Below are 27,620 nucleotides of genomic sequence, written 5' to 3'. Positions count from 1 at the left end.
TCTTTTATATGAAAAGAGCGGAGGTTGGTAAAATAATTTACCATGTTTGGGATCAGTTTTTAATACTCCCCAATATTTCAAAATCGTTTGATGGACAACCTTAGCATTAGTGTCATATGTGGTAATACAAGGTGTTCTAGTTTGTACCATAGTGTTCTTGTCTCTTTTTTGTAAAGTAGACTGTCTAGATGTATTAAATACCTCTTTCTTAGTGTTTACCAGATTTTTTTTTTATAACCCCTGTCAACAAATTTAGTGTTGATTCCACTTCAAATAATTCATCCTTCTGCGCACCCTGGTTAATTGGCTGCATGGTAACCCTTTGAGTGAAGCGGGGGGTGAAAACTGTCAGCTTTAAGTAAATTGTTTTAGTGGGTTTTTGTATATTGTCGTGATGAATTTACCCTCAGAGTGTGTTATGAATACATCTAGAAAATGTAGTGTATTGGGATGACATTTCAATGTGAATTTTATTGACCCGTGGACCCCATTCTTTTAATTTTTCTTTAGAGTTTTTCCAAATGAAGAAAGTATCATCCACATATCTCATCTAATTTTGGATGTACCCACTATATTTAATATTTCATAATATATAGGTGGTCTCAAAGAAGTTCATGAAGACATTGGCATATGTGTGCGCCATGTTAGTCCCCATTGCACAGCTTTGTAACTCTAAGAATAATTCATTTTCAAACCTGAAATAGTTCTTAGAAAGCACCTTTTCAACAAATGTACATAAAATGTAGTTTTATGATTTGGACTAGTGATGGGCGAATTTATTCGCCAGGCGCAAATTTGTGGCGAATTCCCGCGATTCGGCGCTGGCAAATAAATTTGCAAAACCGCCATGAAAATTCGATAAAACCTTGTTATTCTAAGCACTTTTGCAATTTACATTCATTATTTATTTTTTAATTCCAAGATATTATAGGATACATGTACTGTTAATAAGAATGAATTGTGTTCCAATAGTGCCACTTGCTGGTCAGTTTTCAAACATGAAGTAGTCAAGGAAGTAGTCAGTAGCTGGTCTGATATTTTTCTGGTAAGGAAAGATATGAGAAAGTATCGGGTATGTTTTTTTATGGGGGGCACTGACCACAAATGTTTTTTTAATGGGGGGGCCCCTGACCACAAATGTTTTTTTATGCGGGCACTGACCACAAATGTTTTGTTATGGGGGCCCTGATAACCAATATTTTTTTTTTTATTAACATGTGGGAACCCTAACCACCAATGTTTTGTTTTTTTTACTGTGTGGTGGGGGTGGACCTGTGGGGTGGGGAGGGAAGACTTGTAGGTGGGGCTTGCGGTGGGCTCAGCCCAGGGGCCCAGGAAATGTTATCGTATGGGGCCCTGCGATTTCTGATGGTGGCCCTGGTTGCACAAGGAGTGTTTCAACCACATGGACTTTTACCAGTTTTCTAAGAAATGTATTTTCACATGTTTTTATGTAAATCATTGTACACAGTTATTAAGTATCACTTTTTATAAATCACCTTAGGTGTGCTTAAGGGTGGATATTCACAAGCGTTTAGCTTATAGACATGCTTATCTGCAGAATCACACTGCAGTCCTCAGATGCTATGTTGTGCTGGTAGGGAAGTATAGCGCAGAAATATAGTATAAAACACTTTATTTATTTATTTTTAAGTGGACTACGTCATACCAACTAACAACTGCGTCATACCAACTAGCAATCACCATCCTCAATGGATACATAATATTCCATTTGGACAAATGTGTTGTATAAAAAAACTTGCACAGAAGAGGGGGTCCTCTCTAACCAACTTAATCTTGTGAGTGGACGCTTTAGAGAGAGAGAATATAATGAGGGAACAATAAAGCAATCATATGAAAAAGTCCAAAAAATTGAAAGGAAAGAAAAAATTTAGGATCGAAAGATACTATTGTATTCTCTACAATATAACCCTCTAGCTAATGAAATTAAAAAAATCATTAGCAAACACTGGGGAGTGTTAAAATGCGATGAAAATTTGGGGAGTGTAATTCCACCACGACCCTCAGTCGTATTCAAAAAAGCCAACAATCTCAAACAACTACCCACAAAAAATTATGTGGAGACAAGTAGATCCAAAAACAAACAGAATGTTGAAAGCTGGGCAGATTTCTACCCCTGTGTATTTTGTAAGGCATGTAAATATGGAGAAAAGAAGAAAAAGATTATTTCAACTGAAACAAAACAGGAATTTCAGATATCCGATTGTATAAAATGCTGCACAGAAAATGTAATATACTGTTTGCAGTGTCCGTGCGGCCTACAATACATTGGAAAAACCAACAGCAAGTTATAAGACTGCATTAGAAACACATTCGAAATATAGAGAAGGGTATAGAATCCCACAGTGTCTCTAAGCACTTTAAAACACATCATGACAAGAATCCTAAAGGTCTAACATTCTGGGGCATAGAGATAATTAATAAAAGATGGAGAGGAGATGGTATAACAAAAGAAACGCTAAAATGGGAAAGCAAATGGATTTTATTATTATTTTGAACCAAAGGGTCTAAATATAGATTTCAATTTACGAGCCTTCCTATAGGCCCCATTGATTAGTGCTAATTAATACAGTTCAAAAAATAACATGTTCCACAAATAGTGGAGTTAGTAAGCTTTCTGAAACAAAAATTCTCAAATTATAATATTATATGTTATGTGGTGTAATTTTATACTTTTATCTATGTTATGTGTACCAATCGTAGTTTAAGGTTTTTTATATATTAAAATATTTTGTACATGGTGAATTGATAACTTCAACTAGTATCAATTAATTGTATGGTTAAGGTGTGAAATATTCAAAACTAAAATATATTTTGATTTGAGACCTTTTTATACTCCCATATATACATAACGATTATAGTAAAGAATACATTTAAGCAAGTAATAAGAAATTAAATAATAAAAATCAGTAAAAACAAATTAAATATGATTTCTTATGTAAATAACTACAAATATATCTAGGTCTAGTGATGAATTCACCATTATTTTGATTTGTAAGATAGGCGTTTGAGCAGTGATTTATAAACAGAAATACCCTGGGGAACCGAAGTGATAGAGAAAGTAGAGAAATGTATTTGCGCAGGGTTGCCATGGAGACATACAAACTCTGATCAGAGAGTAAATTTGAATACACAGACGCTATGCGTCTCCATGACAACGAGGCCTTTAATGGAAGCCTCTGATGAAGTCGGACATGCGACGAAATGCGTAGGCAAGCAGCAGTTGATGTCATCCCTAAACGTCCCAGAACTATTACACTGATCGTGGAGGTAATGCTGGTCGGAGCCCAACTGCGGATCAGTTGGATACAACATAGACAAAGGAAGGGATTCAATGTGCCTGTTTTTAAGCTACACAAACGTGAGTGCAATTGCTTATCTGTTTTTAAAAATAAATAAAGGGTCTTATACTATATTTCTGCTCTATACTTCCCTACCAGCACAACACAACATCTGAGGACCACAGCGTGATTCTGCAGATAAGCGTGTCTATAAGCTAAACGCTTGTGAGTACCCACCCTTAAGCACACCTATACCTGATTTATAAAAAGTTAAACAAACACCATATGGTAATTGTTCTGTCCTCGCTACGTATTACCCTGGGGCAGTGTGTAGTTTAACATGCAGCTAAACCTTCCCACAATCCAATAAAGAGACTAAGTTTGGAGTCTGTAGATTTTACTGGATAGGCAAGTGGAATAAGAGGTGAAACTGTAATACAATAACAGAAAATATAATAAGTAAGCTTGCAAATCAAACATGCAAATGAACATATATGCATATACATGCAACATCAAAATGCTAGCTGGCATGAAATGTCTATGCAGCAATGTCTCTGGGGGGTGCTGGCAGTTGTAAAGGTGCTTGGTGCAACTATTTAGCTTATTCTATCATAAGGGAGATGCAATCTGTGTCTTTTCAGAAGCATGGATGGTGTAAAATGAAGTCCTGGCTCCCACAAGGCATTGCATTAGGTCACATGGTGGCAGTACGGTAGCCTAATCAGTTCAAAATACTGCTGCAAGCACTATGGGTTGAAGAATAAGCAACTGTGTTCACTTACAGAAAGTGTCCATAGGAGGGAGCTCCGAGCAAATGAATTGTAGAATATGTTAGCATTGTAGAAGATTATGCTGGAGACATGACAGTAATAGTGGGAAATTGTGGAATTGCATTGATTTGAAACCCACTTCACTTAGATTGACAACCTGATGCCAGTAGTAGCTAGTGTTGGGCGAATTTGTCCCATTTTGCTTCGCCGGAAAAATTTGCAAATTTCCTGTGAAATGGCAAATTAATTCGCCCATCACTAGTAGTAGCATCAACATTATTAGAATTAAAAGAGGTAGGCAGACCCCAACCAGAAGAAATTAACCAGAAAATGCAGCAGTATTGGAAGCAATGCTATTTGCAGGAGCTTTGACAGACCCCAACCAGAAAATTAGAAAAAAACAGAAATTAGACAAGCTGGCACCTAATTTGACGAATCTGCTATTGAATTGAGTGTCCCTAAAATCCATCATATTTTTTTTGGTTGCACCTTTCACATAATGCAAACCTTCAATACAAGTATAATACAACACAACACTGGCATTAGTTGTAGAGTTTGAAGAGATTGTTAATTTATTTGTATGATGACTGAGGCAGCAGGACTTTTGGCAGCAGTTGTTTCAGAGACCTTATTTGTGTACTTTCAGACATCTTACTTAAAAATGTGACTACATTTGCCGCCTACCATGCAGCATGCAGCAGTATTGGGATCAACATTATTAGAATGCGAAGAATTAAATGAGGTAGTCCTCAAAAAGAAGATATTTGCCAACTGATGCAACAGTAGTAGGAACAGCAGCAGCAGTATTAGAATCAACTTTATTAGAATCAGAGGAATTAAATGAGGTAGGCCTCAAACAGAAGACATTAGCCAACTATGCAGCAGTATTAGAAGCAACATTTTTAGAAGCCATGGTAGTCCTCAACCAGAAGAAATTAACCAACTACCCAGCAGTGTTAGAAGCAACATTTTTAGAAGCCATGGTAGGCCTCAACCAGAAAAAAATAGTCAACTACTGGGCAATATTAGAAGGAACATTTTTATAAGCCATGGTAGGCCTCAACCAGAATAAATTAACCAACTACACGGCAGTATTAGAAGCAACATATTTAGAGCCATGGTAGGCCTCAACCAGAAGAAATTAACCAACTGTGCGGCAGTATTAGAAGCAACATTATTATTAGCCTTAATACGCCCCCACCAGAAAAGAAAATCGCAGAGAATGCAGCAGTACAGCAGTAGGAGCATTGATAGGTCCCCACCACAAAAGAATTGCTGACAATACAGCAGTAGAAATAGTGGTAGCAGGCTGCAGCATAAGCAGACATATCAGCCAGGTGGGGAATAGGCAAAACTATGGAGAAGGAGGAGTCTATGAGACGAGAGTATAGGCAGCAATGGAGAGAGGAGGGTACATCTGTGAAGAGAGGAGGAGGCTAGTCTCTGATGTCTGCAATGGACACTTGGATATCCCTGCTTATCCATGCCTCATTCATTTTTATAAATGTCAGCATATCCACGTTGCCAGTGGATAGCCATGTCTGCTTTTTAGTGACCACCCCACCTGTGGCACCTCCAGAGTGTACTGTGCCAGTTCTGGCCACTGGTTGAGCCTCGACACCCAAAAATGCATGGGGTCATCAGTGCACATGGCATCCTGCACACTAACTGACCCCATATGCTACAGCCGCTGTTGGTGGTGACTTTGGGTGCTGACTGGGCCTGCTACTGTTTGATGAGGCTTGATAAAGCTCTTCCACACACCCATGAGATCTCCGCCTTTGCTGCTGCTAGGCCCCTGTCTTTGCTGGATGTGTGGCGTAGTGGAGGCCTGAGAAGTGTCAGCCTGGGGAAAGGCATCCACCAGTTTTGAGCACAGAGCCCTCCTCAATTGACCCACCCTCCTCTCTGGCTGGGTACATGGAACTCCCCCACCTTTCCCTTGTACCGTTGGTCAAGCAAAGTGGCCACCCAGTAATCATCCTGGTCTTTTATGGTACAGATCCGGTGATCACTTCGGAGGCAAGTCTGCATATGGGTAGACATGTAGAAGAGGTGCCCCAAGCAAACCTCTTCTTCACTGTCCTCCATATACAGTAGGTCATCTACCTCCTCCACCTGCTCTGTGCCCTCCCAGCTGTGGACAATAGCTGGGGTGGTTGGGTGGCTGTGCCCATGCTGAGCAGGCACCCAGTCTTCCTCCTTCATCCTCCTCACTGGGCAAAACTTCCTCCTCCTCCTGCCTCCCAGTCCCTTCTGCCTGCCTACGTGGCCTGCTCTTCTCCTCTTCCTCAGGCACGTTGCCCTCCTCTAGCAGGCTGTCCAACATGGGCTTGAGGTGGAAAACCAGGGATATAACATCACTCACATACACACTGTCCCTGCTAACAAAGCGTGTGGCCTGCTCAAAGGGTGCAAGTACTCAGCAGAGCTGCCTCATCTGCTGCCACTGCTCTGCATTGAAGAACCCAAAACCTGCCCCCTGAGTACCCCTTGCACTGTGCTCCAGCAGGTAATTGCTGACTGTCCAGTGCTGCTCTACAAGGAGCTCCATCATGTGCAGGGTGGAATTCCAGCGTGTTGGCAGATCACAGATCAGCCAGTGGGGTGCAGAAGTGGCCGCATACCCTACATGCCTTCTCCAACAAGTCACCCAACCCTTGGTAGCTCTTCAGGAAGCACTGCACCACAAGGTTGAGTACATGTGCGAATCAAGGCACATGGGTCAGTTGGCCTAGGCAGATGGGGTCCTGCAGGTTGTGACCATTGTGGCAAAAATATTACCTGCTTGGAACTGGCGGGGAGTAAACCACCACTGCACCTGAGTCTGAAAGGCGGCCATGAGCTCAGGTGCAGTATGACTCCTCTCCCCCAGACAGAGGAGTTGCAGCACAGTCTGACAGTGCTTGTGCTGCACTGAAGCATAACTGCAGTGATGCTTCAGTGGTGGCTCATTCATAGTGGGTGGCTTATTCATAGTGGAGGAGGAGGAAGTGGCCATGTTGGGTTTGCCCTGTACCCCACTGGGAGGCACCTCTAGCCTGAGGGGAGCACCCCTGCTTGCACCCTCATTCATGAGGGTGACCCAGGCCAGTATATGAGATGTACCTCCCCTGCCCATGCCTGCTGGTCCATGTGTCCATGGTGCAGTGCACCCTGCCACAGATGGCGACAGGGACACATTCTCCATTACCTGCTGGTGGAGGGCAGGGATGGCCTTCCTCGCAAAATAATGGAGGCTGGGTATCTGCCAGCTAGGGGCAGCCCAAGCCATCAGCTGTCGGAAGGGGGCTGCTTCAAATAGCTGATAGGGCAGCAGCTGCACTGCCAGAAGCTTTGCCAGGCAGGCATTGAGCCTCTGCACTTTGGGGTGTCTGGCGGAGAAAGGTGCCTTGCGGCCGAGGAACTGGGGGAGGGAAACCTGGCGGGACAGCGGCTGCACTGATGATGGCAGTAAGGAGGAGGAGGCAGAGGGGGCTGCAGAAGAGGCAGAGCTACACAGTGTCTACCTCCAATTGTGAGCCACAGAATCCTCTTCCCTTGTTACAGGGGATGGGGAGCTAGCACCTCTTCCCTGAGGAATGCGAGGAGGTGGACCAGAAGCTCCACTGCCCCCGGTGTCCTGGCACTTTGGTGCTGCTCCCACATCATCCTGTGATGATGTTTGATGTTTCATATGGGAACTTAAAGCCATCATTGCCATATGTGACCCTGTCAGAACTTTCTGCCGTCAGAGCTGGCACCCTGCTACCGACTGGTCCTCAGTCTGGCAGGTGAAAAATGCCCACACTGCTGAAGTGCGGGCCATCGCCTTGCCTGCTGTGGAGGGCTGGGTGTGAAGTAACCCTTAAAGGAAAACTATACCCACCAAACAATGTAGGTCTCTATAAAAAGATATTGCATAAAACAGCTCATATGTAAAATCCTGCTTCATGTTAATAAACCATTTTCATAATAGTATACTTTTCTTGTAGTATGTGCCATTGGGTAATCATAAATAGAAAATTGCCATTTTAAAAAATAAGGGCCGCCCCCTGGGATTGTAAGATTCACTGTACTCACAAACATACCAACAAACCATACATGTTAGGTCACATGAGCCAATTAACAGACAGAGTTGTGTCTTTTGCTTCCACACTTCTTCCTGTTACAGTTAGAGTTGAAGTATTTCTGGTCAGGTGATCTCTGAGGCAGCACACAGACCATCACGAAATGGTGGATCAAGGCAAGAGATTTAAAAGGGCAATATTTACTTAAATATATATTCCAGTTTGGTAAGATTCTTTAATATGCCACTTAATATGATATGAACTATCTGTTGCTTAAGTGTTCATTTTGGGGGTATAGTTTTCCTCAAAAACTCTCAACATGCTTTATTGAACAGAGTGGTAGAAATATGTGAACTGAATGTAACTATTGATGACTTGATAACAGTGGTATGAATAACACATCCCAACATGTATATGACAGAATAGTGGCAACAACAATTTAAATCCACACATCAGTCTCTCTGGGTGGTTATTAGTTGAAGCTGTTTGAACCACTCACAGTGATGCAGCAATAGATTCCCTTCAGTCCCGTGTAGCTGGTGATAATGATGAACATGAGGTATAGTTCTAACCAGCGATCACAGGGGGTTTCAAGCCGTTTCACACTGACATAATCCAGCACATGTACAGGCTGCACAGTACAGTTCCACAAAGCACAGTATAGTTCCACAGTCTTTCCTCAAGATGTGCCAAGCACAGGGCAGTGCAATGTGTGGGCACAGAATAACCAACAGTTATTCTGAATAACCAACAGTTCTCACTGTCACACTTTTATGAGTCTCTGTGCAGCACGGGACTGAAGCCATCCATGCCTCTGAGTCTCCCTGAGCCTCTCTGTGAAAATAACTCTACCCACTTCCTCTCTCAGGGAGATGTCAGTTCTGCATTGTCTTTCCTCACCATCAGGGGCAGCCTCTCACTGGGATTGGCCAGTTGGACAGGGATGACAGTTCCTGACAGGCAATGACTAAGTTTTGTTGAGTTCAGTTATCAGGTGATGTGACTCTGTCCATATAAACATCACATGGCTCCCCCCCTCCAGTTAAATGCCACCAGCTGCCCCACAGTTGGGTGGAGCTGAGGGGCATTTGGCAACGTTGAGGGTCACTCCATATCTTTCTGACGAGACAGACCGTCAGTGTTGCTGTGCTCTTTGCCGCTGTGGTGTTGGATTGTAAATGAGTATTGCTGTAGGGTTTAGCTCCACCTTATTAGTTTGCCATTGTCCCCACAAACTCGATGGAGCCAACTCAGGGGATTATGATCACTAATACCAGTGAAGTCACGGCCATACAAGTATAGCTGCAATTTTTTCAAAGCCCACACAATGGCCAGGCATTCTTTTTCCACTGTATCGTAGGCTACTTCCCGGGGTGACAGCTTTCTACTGAGGAATATAACAGGGTGCTCTTCCCCTTTATCATTGACTTGAGAAAGAACGGCTCCAATTCCATATGTGGAAGCATCAGTTTGAACTAGAAATCTTTTAGTAAAGTCTGGAGCAGCAAGGACCGGGGAACTGGAGAGAACTGACTTCAGTGTCTTCATTGCAGTTTCACATTCAGATGTCCAGTGTATGGTCCTTGCCCTTTTCCGACTGGTCAGATCTGTGAGGGGTTTGACAATAGAGTTAGGGATAAATTTGCGATCATAATTAGCAGTCCCTAAGAAAGCCTGAACCTGTTTCTGGGTGCGGGGAGTAGGCCAGTGGGTTACAACCTCAACTTTAGCAGGATCTGGTCTCAGTCGCCCCTCACCCACATGGTGGCCTAAATAGTGCACTTCTGCCATGCCTAACTGACATTTGTCCGGCCGTAAGGTAAGGCCGGCAGAGCGTATACTGTCCAGCACCTGTTTGAGGTCTGAAAGATGCTCTCCCCAAGTTTTGCTTTATATTGCAATATCATCAAGGTATGCTTGGGCAAAGTCTTGACAGCCCTCCAGAAGGTGGTTTACCAGGCACTGAAAAGTGGCAGGGAATTTGTCATACCAAATGGCATAACTATAAATTGGTATAGTCCGAACAGGCTAATAAAAGCGGACTTGGTCTGTGCATCACTGGCTAATGCTATTTGCCAATAGCCTCTACTCAGATCCAAAGTGGTTAAATATTGAGCCCCACCCAGTCGGTCTAGAAGTTCATCTATTCGTGGCATAGGGTAGGCATCTGTTGTGGTAATGGCATTGAGCTTTCTGTAGTCAACACAAAATCTGGTACTCCCATCCTTCTTTGGTACTAGGACTATAGGGGCAGCCCAAGCACTATGTGATGGGACAATGACACCAAGGGGCAACATTTCATCTAATTCCTTCCGCATCTCCACTCTCATTTACTCTGTGATTCGATATGATTTACAGTGAATGGGAGGGTGCTTGTCTGTATGTACCTGATGTTCAGTCAGTGTTGTATGACCTGGTAAGGATGAAAAGCTGCTCTTATAGCACTGTAGGAGGTGTCGTAGCTGTTCTTGTTGAGAGGAAGTGAGTTGTTTCCCCAGGGTGACTTGCTGAAACCCTGGCTGTTTCTTTGGGTCAGGTAGAAGGTCAGGAATGGAACCTTCATCTGCCTCATCAGTTGGCAGACTGCAAACCGCAGACACTATGCACTTCCGGCTATAATATGGCTTCATCATATTAATGTGTACCCTCTCGTATTGCTGTGGGTTGTCTGGAGGTGTCACTACATAAGTTGTGTCATGTAGGCGCTAAGTCACTATATAGGGACCCTCCCAGGCAGCCTGTAGCTTATCTTCTCGAGTTGGGAGGAGGAGGAGTAGGACTTGATCCCCCACCAGGAAGTAACGTTCCCAGGCATGTTTGTCTTCTGCTTTTGCTGAGCTATGGAGAGGTGTTGGTGGGCTATACATGCCATTTGCTCTAGTTTCTCACGGAATTTTAGTACATAAGGTACAATGGGGGTAGCAGAGTGTTTGGGTCCCCCCTCCCAGTGTTCTTTAAGCAGATCTAATGGAACAAGTACCCTCCGCCCATACAATAATTCAAAGGGGGAGAAGCCCGTAGAAGCAGATGGGGTACATAGTGCTCCCAGTCCTTTTCACCTGACTCCACAACGTCTTCAGCATATTCTTGAGGGTCCCATTGAACCTCTCGCATAACCCATTGGTTTGGGGATGATATGGTGAGGAGTGGATGGCTTTGACTCCACATCGCTGTCAAAGGCACTGCAGGATTTGAGACATGAACTGTGGGCTTTGATCTGATAGGATTTCACTAGGGAATCCCACCCTGGAGAATATGTGGAGCAGGGCATCTGCGACAGAGATAGCATCAATGCGACGGAGTGCCATCTGGGTGGCGAGTTACATAATCTACAACTGTTAGGATATTTTGTTTGACTGTGCGGCTAGGCTTGGACAGTGGACCAACCAAGTCAACTGCAACTCTTTGGAAGGGTTCATCTATAATGGGCAGAGGTTGTAATGACTGCCTCCGCAAGTCCCCAGCTTTCCCTACTCTTTGGCATCCTTCACAACTGCGGCAGAATTTGGTTACTTCTTGAGAAATGCCAGGCCAATAAAAGTTTTTAGTTAGTCGGTGTCTGGTACATTTCACTCCCTGGTGTCCTGCTAAGGGAGTTTTGTGGGCCAGGCGTAACAGTTCCAAGCGGTATGCCTGTGGGAGAATTAGTTGTTTAGAACCTGCCCATGGCCTATGGGCGGAGCCTCAATGACCCTATAATAGAGTACCTGCTCATAAACTACTTTGTCACCCTGCTGTCCATTCTGCTTGTTAACTCTTTCCCTTAGGGCTGCTAGAGTGGAGTCAGCTTCTTGGGCATCCCTCAAATTGGTGCATGTTGAGTCATTAGAAGGGGTGCATAAGTCAGTCCCTATGTTGTCAGTGGTTACCTGTCCAGGTGAGTTAGAGAGTCATCCCTGTAGAAACATCAATTGCTCCAACTTGTGGATTGGTCTGTGTAATGCTGCAATGGATGTCACCTACATTGTTTTCCACCAGTACTGTGGCTGGCAGTTGGTTCATGACTCCCACAAGATGCAGGGTGGGCCCATTACCAACATCTCCCTCTTAGTGCCTACAGGTTGTACGTCCAGGAACAATGTCTGTAGGTAAGAGGATATATGGCTCCACCAAGGTGATATAAGCCCCAGAGTCCGAGAAGCCTTCAGCAGGTTTGCCATTGATTGTCACTGGGATAATGTGGTTAGAACGTGATTGCTTATCCTTCCAGTGGACCCCAGTATCACGTATTCATTAGGGTTTGAGGTGTTAGTGAAGTGAGGCTCTGATGCACTTTGGGTGTACTCCCGAACAGTCTGTACTGCTTGCTGCTGAGCTTTGGAGGCATCTTGTGCAAGAGCAGCCACTGGTCGAGGTGTTGGCACACCAGGAACTTTAGGAGGATGTGGGCACTGTATTTGCAGGTGTGAGTTGGATCCACAGCGAAAACAATTACTAGTAGCAGTCGAGGGGAGGTGTGGTCCACTGTTTGCTCTATCTCTGCCATGGAGTAGACCTGCTGAAGGCATAGGGTTAACTTGCAGGCGCCGAGCCTGGGCTTGTCCCTCTAAGCATTTATTGCCCAGTTTTGCAGCCTTCTAGGGTTTTGTGGGAGCGATCCCACACCCATCCCCTAACATCTGGGGCACACTTTTCTAAAAACTGTTTAAGTAGGCATAGTTGACGTAGCTCCTCAAGAGTTTGAACTTGGCTGGTGGTAACCCATTGGTCAAAGGCTGTCCTCAGCTTGTTCCCGAAGTCCCAGTAGGTGTCTCCCCCTACTTTGCTTAAGTTTCGGAAGGACTGGCCAAGTCTCTGGCATAGATGTTCAGCAACACTTTCTTCACCTCCTCATAGTTGGCACGTTGTGGGTATGGAATTTCCCAATAAGGATCATTGGCCTTCCCTGCAAGTGTGCCAGCCAATATCTTGGTCCACTCAGCTTTGGGAACAGCATAGTCCTCACAAATAATTTCAAAAGTTTTCAAATACCCATCTATGACCTATGACTAAGGGATAACTCCCGAAACGCGTTAGGTCTTTCCAGCAGGAACTCCAATAAACCCCATTTTCAGAAGTGCCGTCTGCCTTTCGAGTTTTGTTGTGTGTACAGTGGGGACACTGTATGACTGAGCACCTGGCCTGAGGGGAGAGCGGTGAGCAGTTTGCGGTCCTTTTTTGCTCTTTTGTCTACAATATCTTGGTCCACTCAGCTTTGGGAACAGCATAGTCCTCACAAATAATTTCAAAAGTTTTCAAATACCCATCAATGTTTTCTCTGCAATCATCAAAAGAGGGAAAAGCAGCATGGGTAAGTTTTACTACTGGCTTGCGATTTGCATAACTGATCCCCTTATGTGGATCCCTTTGGTTAGATGAAAAGTTTGGTGCCGAGGCCATATGGCCCTCTTGGATGGTTAGTTCCAGTAGTTTCAGGCGCTCAGCAACAGTGAGATCAGCACCCAAAGCAGCCAGCCGTGAATGATAATGGATCATGGTAAGATCTTCCTCAAATGGGTTGGGAGCAATACCTTGAGCTGCGGCTTCTGAGTCAAGATCTTCATTGTTGACCAGTTGTGGGTTTGATCCCTGTTGAGGTTGGACTGTGGTTGACTGAAAATAGAGACTCTCTTTCACGCTCTAACAATAAATTTGCCACATCTGGTTGATTCCTGGTGTGTTGTGCTATCAGTGCAGCCATCTGGCTCTTTGTGAGTCCTTCAGGAACAATTTCTCGGCTACGACATAAGCTTTGTAGGATTGGAGAGCGCAGTTCAGTAAGTTCACGTTCCATTTCTACCTGGTTTACTCTGGGGCGATCTTCTGGAGGATCTTTTCCCACCGCTTGCCACCAGTGTGAAGTTACCCTTAAGAGACTCGTCAGCAGGTAACTCTCAACATGCTTTATTAAACAGAGTGATAGAAATATGTGAACTGAATGTAACTATTGATGACTTGATAACAGTGATATGAATAACACATCCCAACATGTATATGACAGAATAGTGGCAACAACAATTTAAATCCACACGTCAGTCTCCCTGTGTGGTCATTAGTTTAAGCTGTTTGAACCACTCACTGTGATGCAGCAATAGATTCCCTGTGTAGCTGGAGATTATGGTGAACATGAGGTGTAGTTCTAACCAGCGTTTACTGGGGGGTTCAAGCCATTTCACACTGGCATAATCCAGCACATGTACAGGCTGCACAGTACAGTTCCACAAAGCACAGTATAGTTCCACAGTCTTTCCTCAAGATGTGCCAAGCAAGGGGCAGTGCAATGTGTGGACACAGTCACATAGGTTGCTGGTAGCACAAATTCCTGAGGGTGATATGGAGATGAAGGCCAGAGGAAATGCCGCACTTTGCTCTTATTCTGCTCTCACACTGGGATGATGTGTGTACTGACACTGACCAGAATAACCAACAGTTCTCACTGTCACACTTTTATGAGTCTCTGTGCAGCGCGGGACCAAAGCTACCCTTGCCCCTGAGTCTCTCTGTGAAAACAACCCCACCCACTTCCTCTCTCAGGGAGATTTCACTTCCGCATTGTCTTTCCCCACCCTCAGGGGGAGCCTCTCACTGAGATTGGCCAGTTGGACAGGGATGACAGTTCCTGACAGGCAATGACTAAGTTTTGTTGAGTTCAGTTATCAGGTCATGTGACTATGTCCATATAAACATCACACTGGGGATGGTCTCCACCCTTATGCCCAGAGGCTCTGGACCCAGGGGCAGTGCTGCCCTGTTGCCTGGAGTTGTTGGTGTTTTCTGCCTCTGTGGGGCTGACTCATCATCATCCTCATCAACAACAAACAGTTCCCCCCCCTGAACTGCTGCTGTTATCCTCCTGAGCTGGCTCCCAGGGTCTGTCCCTGTCATCCCCCTCCCCCAGACCCTGCATCATATATGTCATCCACATCCAGCATGCTGGTGTCTGACCCCACACCAGCAGTATGCTGCCCTGCCATTAGGGGACCCTGCCTAATATCCCCTACTGATTTGGGCTGTGCCATGACATCCTCATCAGACATGAATGTACCCACCATTCCTGCCTGATCATCAAAAATATCCTGAGTGTCTGGGCCCAAGTCCACCTCAGGATGAAACAATAAGGAGGATGGGGTGTCAGCCAGCACTGACCTGGCAGATTATACCACCTCCTGTCACTCACTGGTGCCTGCTGCAGATGAGGTAGCCTGGGTCAACCAGTCTACCACTGCCTCTGCCTGCCTTCCTCTCCCTACGGGTAGTAGCAATGGCCAGATCAAACAAAATTCTTATAATCATTCCAAAATTTTGTCTTTGGAATACGAACAGCAGAAGATATTACCCGAAAATCAAGCAGTGCAAATTCAGGAGACAATTTAAGGTCAATATTCAATTTTTCATTTAGGAAATTTTCAAGCTCATTCCATAACTCAGAAATGAAAGGACATTCCCACACATAATAAAATAGAGAAACACTCTTTGACTTAATAGTAAGATAACTTGTAGCTTAAATGGATCAATCTAAAATGCTGAACTTGCCAACCTTCACATCTAATAAGTTTATTAAAATTCTTAATAGAAGATAATAAATGATGAGAGGTAATCTGGAAATATGATCACCCCTTCCAAATAGGATTCAAAAGAGGGATTGGTGTAAACTTCAAAAAGTTTTTTTTTGGAATGTTATTATTAATATTAAGTAATCGTGTTTTATTACAGTTAATTACACATCCAGAGTAAGAACTATAGGAATTGAAAAAATTGAATCTTCCTAATTGAGTTTTGAGTATCTTGAACTGCCAAAAGTAGATCATCTGCAAAAGCTAAAATCGTAATATATCTACCATTAACTTGTATACCCTGAAATAAGTCTGAATGATGTAAAAATCTAATCAAAGGGCCAATTGTTAAATTAAAGAGCAAGGGGGACAAAGGGCAACCCTATATTGTTCCTCTACACAAGGTAAATGGATCAGATTGTTCTCCAGACACTATTATCCTGGCTTTGGGAGAAGAATAAATTTGCTCTAAAAAATAAATAAACGCTCCATTAAAACCAAAGAAATTACAACAATCAAAAAGATAATTCCAATTAACATTATCAAATGCTTTCTCAGCATCTAAGCTTACTAAAGAGCATGGAATTTTATGTTTTTTAGAATAAAAAATGGCATTTAGAATTGCCCTAATATTTTTTATTCACAACCTTTTTCTAATAAACCCATTTTGAAAAGGTGAGATAATATCTGAAAGAATATCAGCCAATCTATCAGCCAAAATCTTGGTAAAGATCTTGATATCCTGATTAATTAAAGAGATTGGGCGGTAAGAAGAAGTTAACAAGGGATCTTTCCCTTCTTTAGGAATAATCTTAATATTTGAAGTTATACTGGATTATAAAGTTTTACAGTGTAAATAAATTTCCTTGAAAATATCAGTGAGGAAAGGGGATATTTTAGTGGAAATAGATTTATAAAAAGAAGTGGGAAGGCCATCCTGACCACTAGCTTTAATTTTTTAAAAACTTTTGATAGTTTTCATCACTTCCTCTGGAGTTATTGGGGAATTCAAGATTTATAATTTATCCTGAGAGGTTTGAGGTAAATATATTTTATACAAAAATTCTAAGCTTTTATCTTTATCATACAAAGGATGGGAGTAAATGCTTTGAAAATAATCTTTAAAAATATTCAATATGGCCTTAGGAAAGTTAATAACTCTATTCCTGCTGTCTTTAATCATGTAAGTATCCCTGAGTTAGCCAAAAACCTATTAGACTTATTACTAAGATTATGAAATCTAGCATTTGAAAAGGAGGTATTAAAAATTGATCTCTCAAATCCCTCCATTTCTTAAAAATTTCCATAACCCCTTTAAGCTTGTTAGCATTATGGGATGTTGGAAAAGTTTTAAAATTAAGATACATTTTTTCATAATTTTTGCTTAATGAAAAAAAATCCTTATTCACCTTTTTTAAGTAAGCACTTTTAAAGGAAGTGATTTCACCTCTAATGACACATTTCCAGGAATCACAAACAAAAATATAGTTCACTTGTAATTAATGTTCACTCACTTGTATTACCCAATTTCAGGCTGTGTAGAGGTATATAAACCAGAATGGGGATACAAAAAACAAGAGAAAGCAGTAAAACCCCACACTACCTTACTAAAATTAATTGAGATTAATTATATAAGTGCTTAGTGCTATTATAAACATATGCTTAGTTCTCAATCAATTTAGCACCAACATACAATTAATGGTATTTCAATCGATTGTGTTAATACAAATAATTATGATTAAAGTGCTTAAGTGCTATAAATTAGGTGCTGTGACCTTCAACAAAATGTATCTACACACAATTGAATAATCTAAAAGTTCATGGTTCTTATATGAATTAAATAAGGTGCTAGTGCTGCAGTTATAATTTTAAAGTGAGTTAATGGTATCAACCAATTAAAAATAAAGCGTCAGCAATTCATGAATAAAAGTTAGAAATGAGAAAATAGTATAGAGGTGGAGTTGTCCCGAAGAAACTAGCTGCGTTGTTCTAAGCCCTGGGACACCACACGTGGGAGGAAGGCAGAACACTGAGGACTGTGGTTTCGTTACTACGTTTAACTGTCTGGTAAAGAGAGCTAACTTTGCTATAAAACCAACAAATCCTCAGTGCCTTAGAGATAAAAGAGAATAAAAGGAATGAATGCTGCGCTAATAGCGCTACAATTCCATTAAATTTCTCTGGATCCGAGATTCAATTAGGGTTTAAAAAGGTAAGATTTCAATGATGAGCTTTTTTTTTTTTTTTTTTTTAAAAAAAAGGGTTTGAAGGCTCGCCGACGTACGTTTCGCTTACGCTTTATCAAGGCCTTGATAAAGCGTAAGCGAAACGTACGTCGGCGAGCCTTCAAACCCTTTTTAAAAAAAAAAAAAAAAAGCTCAGTTTTTACTATATTTTTTCCTTGAAAAAGATAACTAGATATGGCTGAGATATCATTTATAGGATAGAATTAAAATGTTTTTATTATAAATCAATAATCTATTGTAATTAGGATTTAGATACAAGTTTATAGTGTACAAGGGAAACTATAAACTGGGTAATTATTGTGCCTCCTCCCAAACCACACCACTGGAGACCCTCCTATGTGAGGCCATTTTCTATGCCTTGTTTAGACAGGCAGAGTATTGTTTGTATTTGTGGATGCCCTTTCATGCTGTTTCAGGTACTCTTCTCTAAAGGGCAAATTTACTTACCTACGAAATTGCGCCAGCGACGGCTTCGCTCACATCGCCACACTTCAACTGGCGAAAATTGCTTACGTATGACCGTTGCGTTGTTTTTGGTGTAAAAACAGTAACGTAGTTACGCTAGCGTTTTGTTTGGTGTGAAAATTTGCTTGCGTAGTGGCACTAGCGACCAATGAAATCTTTTTAAAGGGTATAAAGGGTATATAAGGAGTAGCTGGAGAGTTGACATTTTGGGATTCTGCTGAACTTGCTGGAAGACTTCTGCCTGTTAGTAAATTTCTCCAAAGATGTCCAAGGAAGCAAGAGGAGGACACACACTTGCTGCTGGTCCTGCTGCACGGTTGACAAGATCTTCTTCTTTAACTAGTAATGTAACCTTAACCAGTTGTTCTGGTACTGTTCAGGAGACTTCTGACCCTGATGAGGGTCCAAGTTCAGCAGTATCTCCTCCTCCTCCAGTAGTACCCCTTGCTGAATGTTTTCCTGAAAAGGCCCATAGGGCAGAAAACACTGCATTAGTACATCATGTAGTGAGATACTGGGTCAAACTGTTTGGCAAGAACTGCCAGCTGACCTCCATGGCTTGAAAAACTGTCCTATGGACAGAAATTGTATGTGCAGCCAATGCTGTGAGGTGCCAAAATAGAACCAGCAAGTGTTTGGCTGATATTAAAAGGTTTGCGTTTTACATATATTTTTTTTAATATTTGAAAGGGTTATTTTGTTGTAACATTGCTCCTGTATATTTTGTTTGGTTTCAATTATTGTAAAGGACTTTATAATGTACCATAACATATTTGTATAAATGTTTATCCCTAATCCTATTCCATCTCCTGAAAAGCAGAATTTAGTTGCTATGGTACATTTAGTTTAGCAAACCAAACCATGCTTTTGTAAGTATTTCAAATATAGTTGCTATTGTACATGTGGCATAGAAAGCTAAGTATAGTTTTGTAAGTGTTTTAAATGTAGTTGTTATAGTACATGTGCCAGTATAATTTTGCAAGTGTTCCAAATGTAGTTTCTATAGCACATGTGCCATAGTAACCTAAGTAGTTTTGCAAGTGTTTTAAATGTAGTTCCTATAGTACATGTGCCATAGGAACTTCCAGAATAAATATTAACTACCTAAGCTTTCACTATATGCTTACATACATTTTGCTTTTCCATGTAAAAAATGTGCTTGCCACTTGAATGGCTTTATCTCATTGGAACATTTAATTGCTCTTTATAAAGTAACCACCTGAATATATAATTTTGCAAGTGTTTCAAATTAAGTTGCTATAGTACATGTGCCATAGTAACCTAAGTAATTTTGCAAGTGTTTTAAATGTAGTTCCTATAGTACATATGCCACAGGAACTTCCAGAATAAATATTAACTACCTAAGTTTTCACTATATGATTACATACATTTAGCTTTTCCATGTAAAAAATGTGCTTGCCACATGAATGTCATTATCTCATTAGAAAATGTAATTGCTCTTTATAAAAATTTGGAATCTGACATTACTGAATTTTTTACCATGCTTGCTCCCCATCTTTCATCTTCTAAGCTAGAAATTGACAGAATTCATAGAGCTTTGGGACGGCCACCCCAGGAAGGCAAACCTAGGGATGTGATCTTGAAGCTTCACTATTATACCACAAAAGAAACAATAATGCAGGCAGCACGACAGTCTACACATTTGGAATATGAAGGCCATCCAATACAACTGTTTGCAGATATAGCTCCAGCTACCATTGCTAAAAGGCGTTCGTTTAAACCTGTTACGGCAATATTGAAGCAACATAATATAAAATATAGGTGGGCCTTTCCTTTTCGCCTTCATTTCCTGCACCATGGAAAACAATATTCTACTGCAGATTTGGAAGAAGCAACTGAACTGCTGCATCAACTACAGCTTAAACAACATCCCACTAATACTGAGCCACTTCGTGACGGAGATTGAAAAAAAGCAACTCTACCTAGTGGTCATGTTAACAGAAGAACCTAAGACATTTATATTCATCACATTTGTTTTACAGGTTCCTCAATGTTTACAATGGTTGGTATATTATTGAATTATCAATGCTAATTATGTGTTATGTATGGTAACTTTACCGATATGAAGCGATTCCATACACTGGTAACATTAACAGAGGAACTCAAAATGTTTGTATTAACCATACTTATTTTACAGGTTCTTTACTGATTACAATGGTTTGAGTAATTCTAATTTGCAAATGATAACTCAGTGTTATGTATGATAATTTTGAAAATATGAAAGGCTCCGAAGACTAGCCTGTTATCCCACTCACAACAGGATTAAACTACCAGACGTCACATATTTGTGACGTGTGACACACATTTTGTTTTAAATCTTATGTTTAGGTTATTTAATTGTTTAATTATGTTCTTAGTTACAATGCTGAGTTTTTTTTTTTTATTCAATCCGTTTCCGTACACAGTATAGCTTTGCTCCTTTCAGTGTACAAAATTTGATGAGATATATCACTCTGCTATCATGTCTAACTTAACAATTATTACGCATAACGTTCAAGGTTTCAACTCACCGCAGAAGCAGTCAAAGGGTTTTAAATACTATCGCTCTATTCACGCAGATATTTTATTTCTACAAGAAACGCACTTCTCCCTAGATTCCATACCCTCCTTTTTATCGTCCTATTTTCCAATGTATTATTCGGCAGCGGGTCCTGAAAAAAAGAATGGCGTAGTAATATGTTTTAGTAAAGGCTTGCAATTTAAACTTCATACCGTTAACAGGGATCCTAATGGTAGATATATGTTACTTGTTGGAAAAATACAGGATACATTGCTTAACTACTATGCTCCGAATTTGGGGCAAGACGGCTTTTTTGACAAGCTAAGAGAGATAATACAAATACATCATAAAGGTCATTTGATACTAGGAGGGGACTCCAATATCTGCTTTCATGCCGCATTGGATAAAACTTATAAAAATCCATCACACCCAGTTATAGATACAGAGCAAGCTAAAAAAATATTGGGTATATTACAAACACTATTGGTGACAGATGCCTGGAGGGAAAGATGGCCTACAATTTAAGATTATACTTTCTTTTCTAATCCACATAAGATGTATTCCTGTATCACTGTCACAAATGCTGTTATCGAATAAAGGTACGGCTCGATCGTGCCGACTACATGGTCTGACCATTCTTTAGTACTGGTAGAATTGAGTTAGTTGATATGTAAATCTACGCAATTTCGATGGAGGCTAAATAATGCCATATTGACGACACCACAGACAAGATCGCACATTGAGGGCAGTATTCAACAATATTTTGCTATAAATCAGGGCACGGTAGCTTCTCCAATCACATTATGGGAAGCACACAAAACTGTTCTAAGAGGGGAAATTATTAGTAGAACAATGGCCTGTAAGAAACTGAAACATGAAAAAATACAACAATTACAAAACAAACTGTTAATTCTAGAAAAGCAGAATAAAGCTAAGTTTTCTCCTAAAATCCAAACTACTATACTAGATGTTAAAAGGGAGCTAGATCTGCAATATACACAAGATGTAGAAAACGTGCATCAATGGCAAATCAATAGGCGATATAGCAAGCGAAACAAATCAGACACCCCTGAACGCTACACTCAGTAATGACCCCCAATCCCCCTTTACATAAAATTCGGACCAAAACCGGCTCCATTACAGGCAATCCATAGAAGATCTTGCGAGAATTTACAGATTTTTACTCCAAAATTTAATGTAACCCAAGCAGACAACATCTTTGCTAAAGTGAGTTTGCCTACCCTAACTCCTGAACAAAAGCAGATAATGGATAATGATATCTCGATAGAGGAAACTTCATTAGCAATTAAATTACTTCCAAATTCTAAAACACCTGGCCCAGATGGCTTTTCAATAATGTATTATAAGAAGTTTGCTTTGCAATTGTCACCACACCTTAAAAATATGTTCAATAATTTGATGCATGGAGGTAAAATGCACTCAGAATCTATCTTGGCACAAATTGCATTAATACCCAAACCCAATAAAGATTTATTAGACTGTGGTAATTACCGTCCTATTTCAATCTTAAATAATGATGTTAAAATTTTAGGAAAAATATTGGCCACTCATTTGAATTTATTTTTAGCAACCCTCATTCACCCTGATCAAGTAGGGTTTGTCCCCAACAGAGATGGCGGAGAAAATATAAGGCGTCTGCTACAGTTAATAAATACTCTTAATTCCTCAAAAACTTCAGCATTGGTGTTGGCTTTAGATATTCAAAAAGCATTTGAATCTGTCACCTGGGAATATCTATATTATGTGTTAAAAAAATGGAACTTTGGAGATAAATTTCTCTCATCTATCCAAGCTTTATATAATACCCCAGAAGCTTTTCTAAAATGGGGTCGTTTTGCCTCTGAGACAATTACCTTACATAGAGGGACGAGACAGGGGTGCCCCCTCTCGCCATTGTTATTTATTCTAGCGATTGAACCTTTAGCAATATTGATCAAACAAGACCCAAATATAAATGGGATAACAATAGGTCAACAGATTCATAAACAAATGTTATTTTTTGATGATATATTGTTAACGGTAACAAAACCCGCTTACATCTTTACCACACTTGTTTAATAACCTTTCTCAATTTGGGCTCATATCTGGGCTGAAGATAAACCCTACGAAATCTGAAGCCTTATCTCTAAACATTTCCCAATCTCAGAAAAAATTTATTCAACTTAATTTTGACTTGCAATGGAGAGATAACCGCTTACATTATCTGGGGGTAGAAATAACTCCTACTCTTGAAGGTCTATACCAAGCCAACTATCCTCAGCTATGGGCGGAAATCGAGAAATCGCTTAGGGCGTGGTCAAAACTGCATATATCCTGGCTTGGTAGGATAAATGCAATTAAGATGGTTCTGTTACCTTAAATATTGTATTTTTTCCGAGTCTTACCGATAGAAATAGCAAGGACTCACTTAAATAAAATGCAATCAAAATTTATGAAATTTATTTGGGGGGGTAAAAAAGCAAGACTATCCCAGAAAATGGTAATACTACCCAGAAATAAAGGCGGTCTGAATGTTCCCAACCTACTTTACTATTACCAGGCCACGCAAATTATGCCGATAATCCACTTTTACCCAATCTCCCCCTATGGGCTCAAATTTAAGTAGCATGTTCGAAACCAATAAATCCTGCTGTGTTGCCATGGATTCCTAAGCAGGAAAGGCCTACTGCTTCAACTATGCCTGTATTTGGTAATCCTATTTTTAAACCAGGGCTACAGGACAGGGACTTTTGTTGGTGGAAATCCCACAATATGATGTATGTCGCTCATTTTCTTGGCTTGCAAGGCCTTAAGAAATGGTCTAATGGTTGAGCAAAATAGTCCCTCGACATCAGAATGTTTTCGGTATATCCAATTACAACATTTTCTTAATATAGTGATTACAGGATGTACTAATACTTTGACCTCTTCTGCCTGGGAACAAATGTGTGTTAAATTCCCTTGTAGTGGAGGAATAATATCCATCCTGTATAAAGAAATTTTGAATTCCACGATTTCTTCCCTTCCATCTTACTCTAAGCAATGGGACAGAGAATTGGGCACTATAGTAGGTGAATCTACATGGCAACAAACTTGGACAAATACAGCTAAGATTTCAATAAATATTTTGGCTCAAGAAACATTGTATAAGGTAATATCTGGATGGTATATGGTTCCCATGAAATTGCATAAATTTTATCCTTCTTCCAGCCCACTCTGCTTTCGTAACTGCAGCATGGACGGCTCTATGCTACATATTTGTTAGCAATGTAGACAGGCGTTCAGGTTTTGTTCCAGAATATTTACATGAATTGATTCAATTTTGGGAATCAGACTTCGAAAAGATCCTATGATGGTACTACTTAATACGACTATTCCAGTCCCGAACAAATATCATTGCAAACTTATACAATTTATCTTTAGGGCAGCGAAACAGACTATTGCTACCTCCTGGAAAAAATGTTCAATTCCTATAATTATGTTCAGACTCAAAATGAACTGGATTATGGTAAATGAGAGACTGTTGAGTATTTCTATAGATAAATATAATGTTTACACCAAAATCTGGACGCCTTCGATAACATATACCAGGTTACAATAAAGATATTGGATGAGAACTTTATGGTTTAAATTCCTATAATTGAATATGTGTAGCAACTGGTGAGGTTAGATAGAGTTGACATCTGCAGGATGGAACTTTGCGTGGTTATAAACACTGCAATAAGGGGCAATATTGTAACTTCATATTAAACACGGAAACGGTTGTTTAAGTTTATTGGTTTAATTTTTGTTAATATGCAATTTCCAATGCTAAAATGTTTCGATTTATGCTGTATAACTGTGAGACATGATGGAAACAAGAGTTTTTCTTGACCGTCAGGGTAATTGAATATGGTGACAATGTCCTCCTCTGCGTAGGAGAGTATCCATTTTCTGAAAGTAAAAATGTATGAAAATTAGCTATGACGAAAGTAAATACTGTAATGTTATCTAATAAAAAAGTTTTAAAAGAAAATGTAATTGCTCTTGACATAGTAACCACCTGAATGCCATTTTCAAAGTACTCCTTATCCCTTCATTATATACAAATGGCTCAGTATAGTCACAAATGTTGGCATGTTGAAAAAAACCCATTCATGCATCTCCTAAAAGCTCTGATACATGTGTAAATTTAACCACCAATTTATGATGTTTTTCTAGACAAGTGAAAAAATAAATTGTAGAACATAAAAAGTATATGAGGGGTACTACTGAACTGGATTTAAGAGACTATGAAGAGAAAATTTCAAAAATGCTCGGTCCAGACACCATAAGTGGCATGGAAGGCAGTTTTGACACCGATGCAACAGGTAAAAGCAATATTTGCTAATTAATTGGATCTTACCTCTTTAATGTCTCCTATTTACAGAAATGTGCCACTTAAAGCCAAACACACATCAATGGACTTATTATTAGGGATGTAGCGAACTGTTCTGCGGCGAACTTGTTCGCGCGAACATCGGCTGTTCGCGTCCGCCACAAGTTCGCGAACGTCGCGCGACGTTCGCCAATAGGCGTTCGCGTCAAAATCGTTCGACCATTCGACCATTCGGTCACTAAAATCGAACGATTTTCGTTCGATTCGAACGAAAATCGTTCGATCGAACGATTAAAAATCCTTCGATCGTTCGAATCGAACGATTTTCGGATGTTCGAAGTTCGCGAACTGTTCGCGAACTGTTCGCATTTTTTGCCGGTGTTCGCGAACGGCGTTCGCGAACACATACTCGGCGGTTCGCTACATCCCTACTTATTATTAATCTTTAAAAGTTTTTGCAACCGTTTGGATCAAATGTTGAACTACTACTTTCAGCTATTTTAATAAACATGTTTCTTTAAATGCCCTACTAATGTCATTGTCACAATTTACCCTGCTCCTAATGTGTGCTACAGTACATGCTCATGCCTAAAATATAACTTGTATTGTTGTTCACTTAGGACCAGATAACACACAAGACTCAAACCAGTAGCAGAGTCAAGAAACTTATGTGGAAGAGGAAGAATCCCAGCAAACACTACCAAGTAAGTACTTTATTCAGCATAAATGAAATGGTGATGGTACAAAACAGCATTTATAAGGTTAAATGGAGACTTCTCATCATTTTCTGGAAAAAAACAAGCAAAGCATAATTAATGTGCAGAAAGACAAAGCTGTGCATGTTGCATGCTGCATATAACCCTTATTAGCTTTCTGCAGTGCTAACAATTTTATTTCTTTTCACAATTGTATATGATGATCTCACATTCAGTCTGGAAGCCATTCCAACAGAACTAGCTGAGCCGCACAAAACCCTGGAAGCCATTCCAAGAGAAGTAGCTGAGCCATGGGAAACCCAAGAGATGCAGCCTCAAGAGCAGGAGGAAACAATCCACTATGAGGCCGATCCATTTCATCAATCAGTTAAACAGCTGACTGCAACTCCCTCCTCAAGTACTGCTGAAAACAGAAAAAGCCATATACAAATGAAACAAGCATTGATTCTAATACAGCAGAACTTCATGTCACTAAATGACAATTTACAGCAGACAGCAGATGCGTCATTGCACTTGAAAAGGCAACACCTTGATCTGATCCTACATCAAAATCATCTTCTTAAAGAACAGAATCCACTCATTATGGCTCAAAACCACCTCCTCAAACAGCATAACTCCTGGAGGTTCAGCTACTTCTAAAAGGGGTGGGCATCCAGTTAGGGGCAAGGCTTCAAGGGGCCAAAAAAAATAACCTGTTATGTATTGGTGCCAGCTAGGTGCAAAGGCACAGCAAACTCCTTATTTGACATTTTCAATCACTGTTTAAAAAATGCCATAGAAATTGAGTGGCACAATTTAACATAATCCTTCATTTATGTATTGGTGCCAGCTAGGTGCAAAGGTACAGCAAACTCCTTATTTGACATTTTCAGCCACTGTTTAAAAAATGCCATAGAAATTGAGTGGCACAATTTATCATAATCCTTCATTTATGTATTGGTGTCAGCTAGGTGCAAAGGCACAGCAAATTCCTTATTTAACAATTTCAGTCACTGTTTTAAAAATGCCATAGAAATTGAGCGGCACAATTTATCATAATCCTTCATTTATGTATTGGTGCCAGCTAGATGCAAAGGCACAGCAAACTATTTATTTGACATTTTCAGTCACTGTTTCAAAAATGCCTTAGAAATTGAGTGTCCGAATTTCAGTGTACCAGACTTGCCAATGTGACAGACATTTTTTTTAAATATACCCCATAGAAGGCTGGCTGATTCACATTACTTTATATGACATGGTGGAAGCTGCCATTAGCTAGAAAAAAAATAACACATGTTTGTAAAAGGGTTGTCTCTGAAGTTAATGGCAGGCCTTGATGTACGAGTGGAAAAACTAGTACTGCTTTGTGATGTATTTTTTGACTAACTAAATAAAATTTGTCATGTCAATATGTAATCTTTGGATTGTTTTCATTATTTGATTAGTAAATGTATTTTTGTTAAGGTAAAAAACACCACATGCTACTTAGTAATATAAAAAATCATTGATCAGGTCTTTGTCATTTGAGTGAAACTTTACCTCAATAGTATATTATTACCTACTTTCCAGACGGTTTGCCATGCATGTAATTTAACTGGCACATGTTTTACTTACAATCTAATAACATTTGTAGGAAAATAACCTATACTTACCTGAAATAAACATTCATTTATTATGGAACAA

The 27,620-nt window shown here is 40.5% G+C and overlaps 1 long non-coding RNA gene across 1 annotated transcript; it reads left to right on the top strand.

Annotated features, from left to right (window-relative positions):
* The first annotated feature begins 24,084 nt into the window (after positions 1-24,084).
* Positions 24,085-27,196, top strand: LOC121402998. Its single transcript, XR_005966937.1, has 3 exons — positions 24,085-25,234; positions 25,863-25,946; positions 26,174-27,196. It is a non-coding gene; the product is annotated as an uncharacterized LOC121402998 (long non-coding RNA).
* The last annotated feature ends 424 nt before the right edge of the window (positions 27,197-27,620 follow it).

The sequence above is a fragment of the Xenopus laevis genome, chromosome 4L, assembly GCF_017654675.1.
Source record: "Xenopus laevis strain J_2021 chromosome 4L, Xenopus_laevis_v10.1, whole genome shotgun sequence".
NCBI lineage: Eukaryota > Metazoa > Chordata > Amphibia > Anura > Pipidae > Xenopus > Xenopus laevis.
The sequence above is the reverse complement of the archived record's forward strand: the minus strand, read 5'-3'. Positions and strand labels throughout refer to the sequence as shown.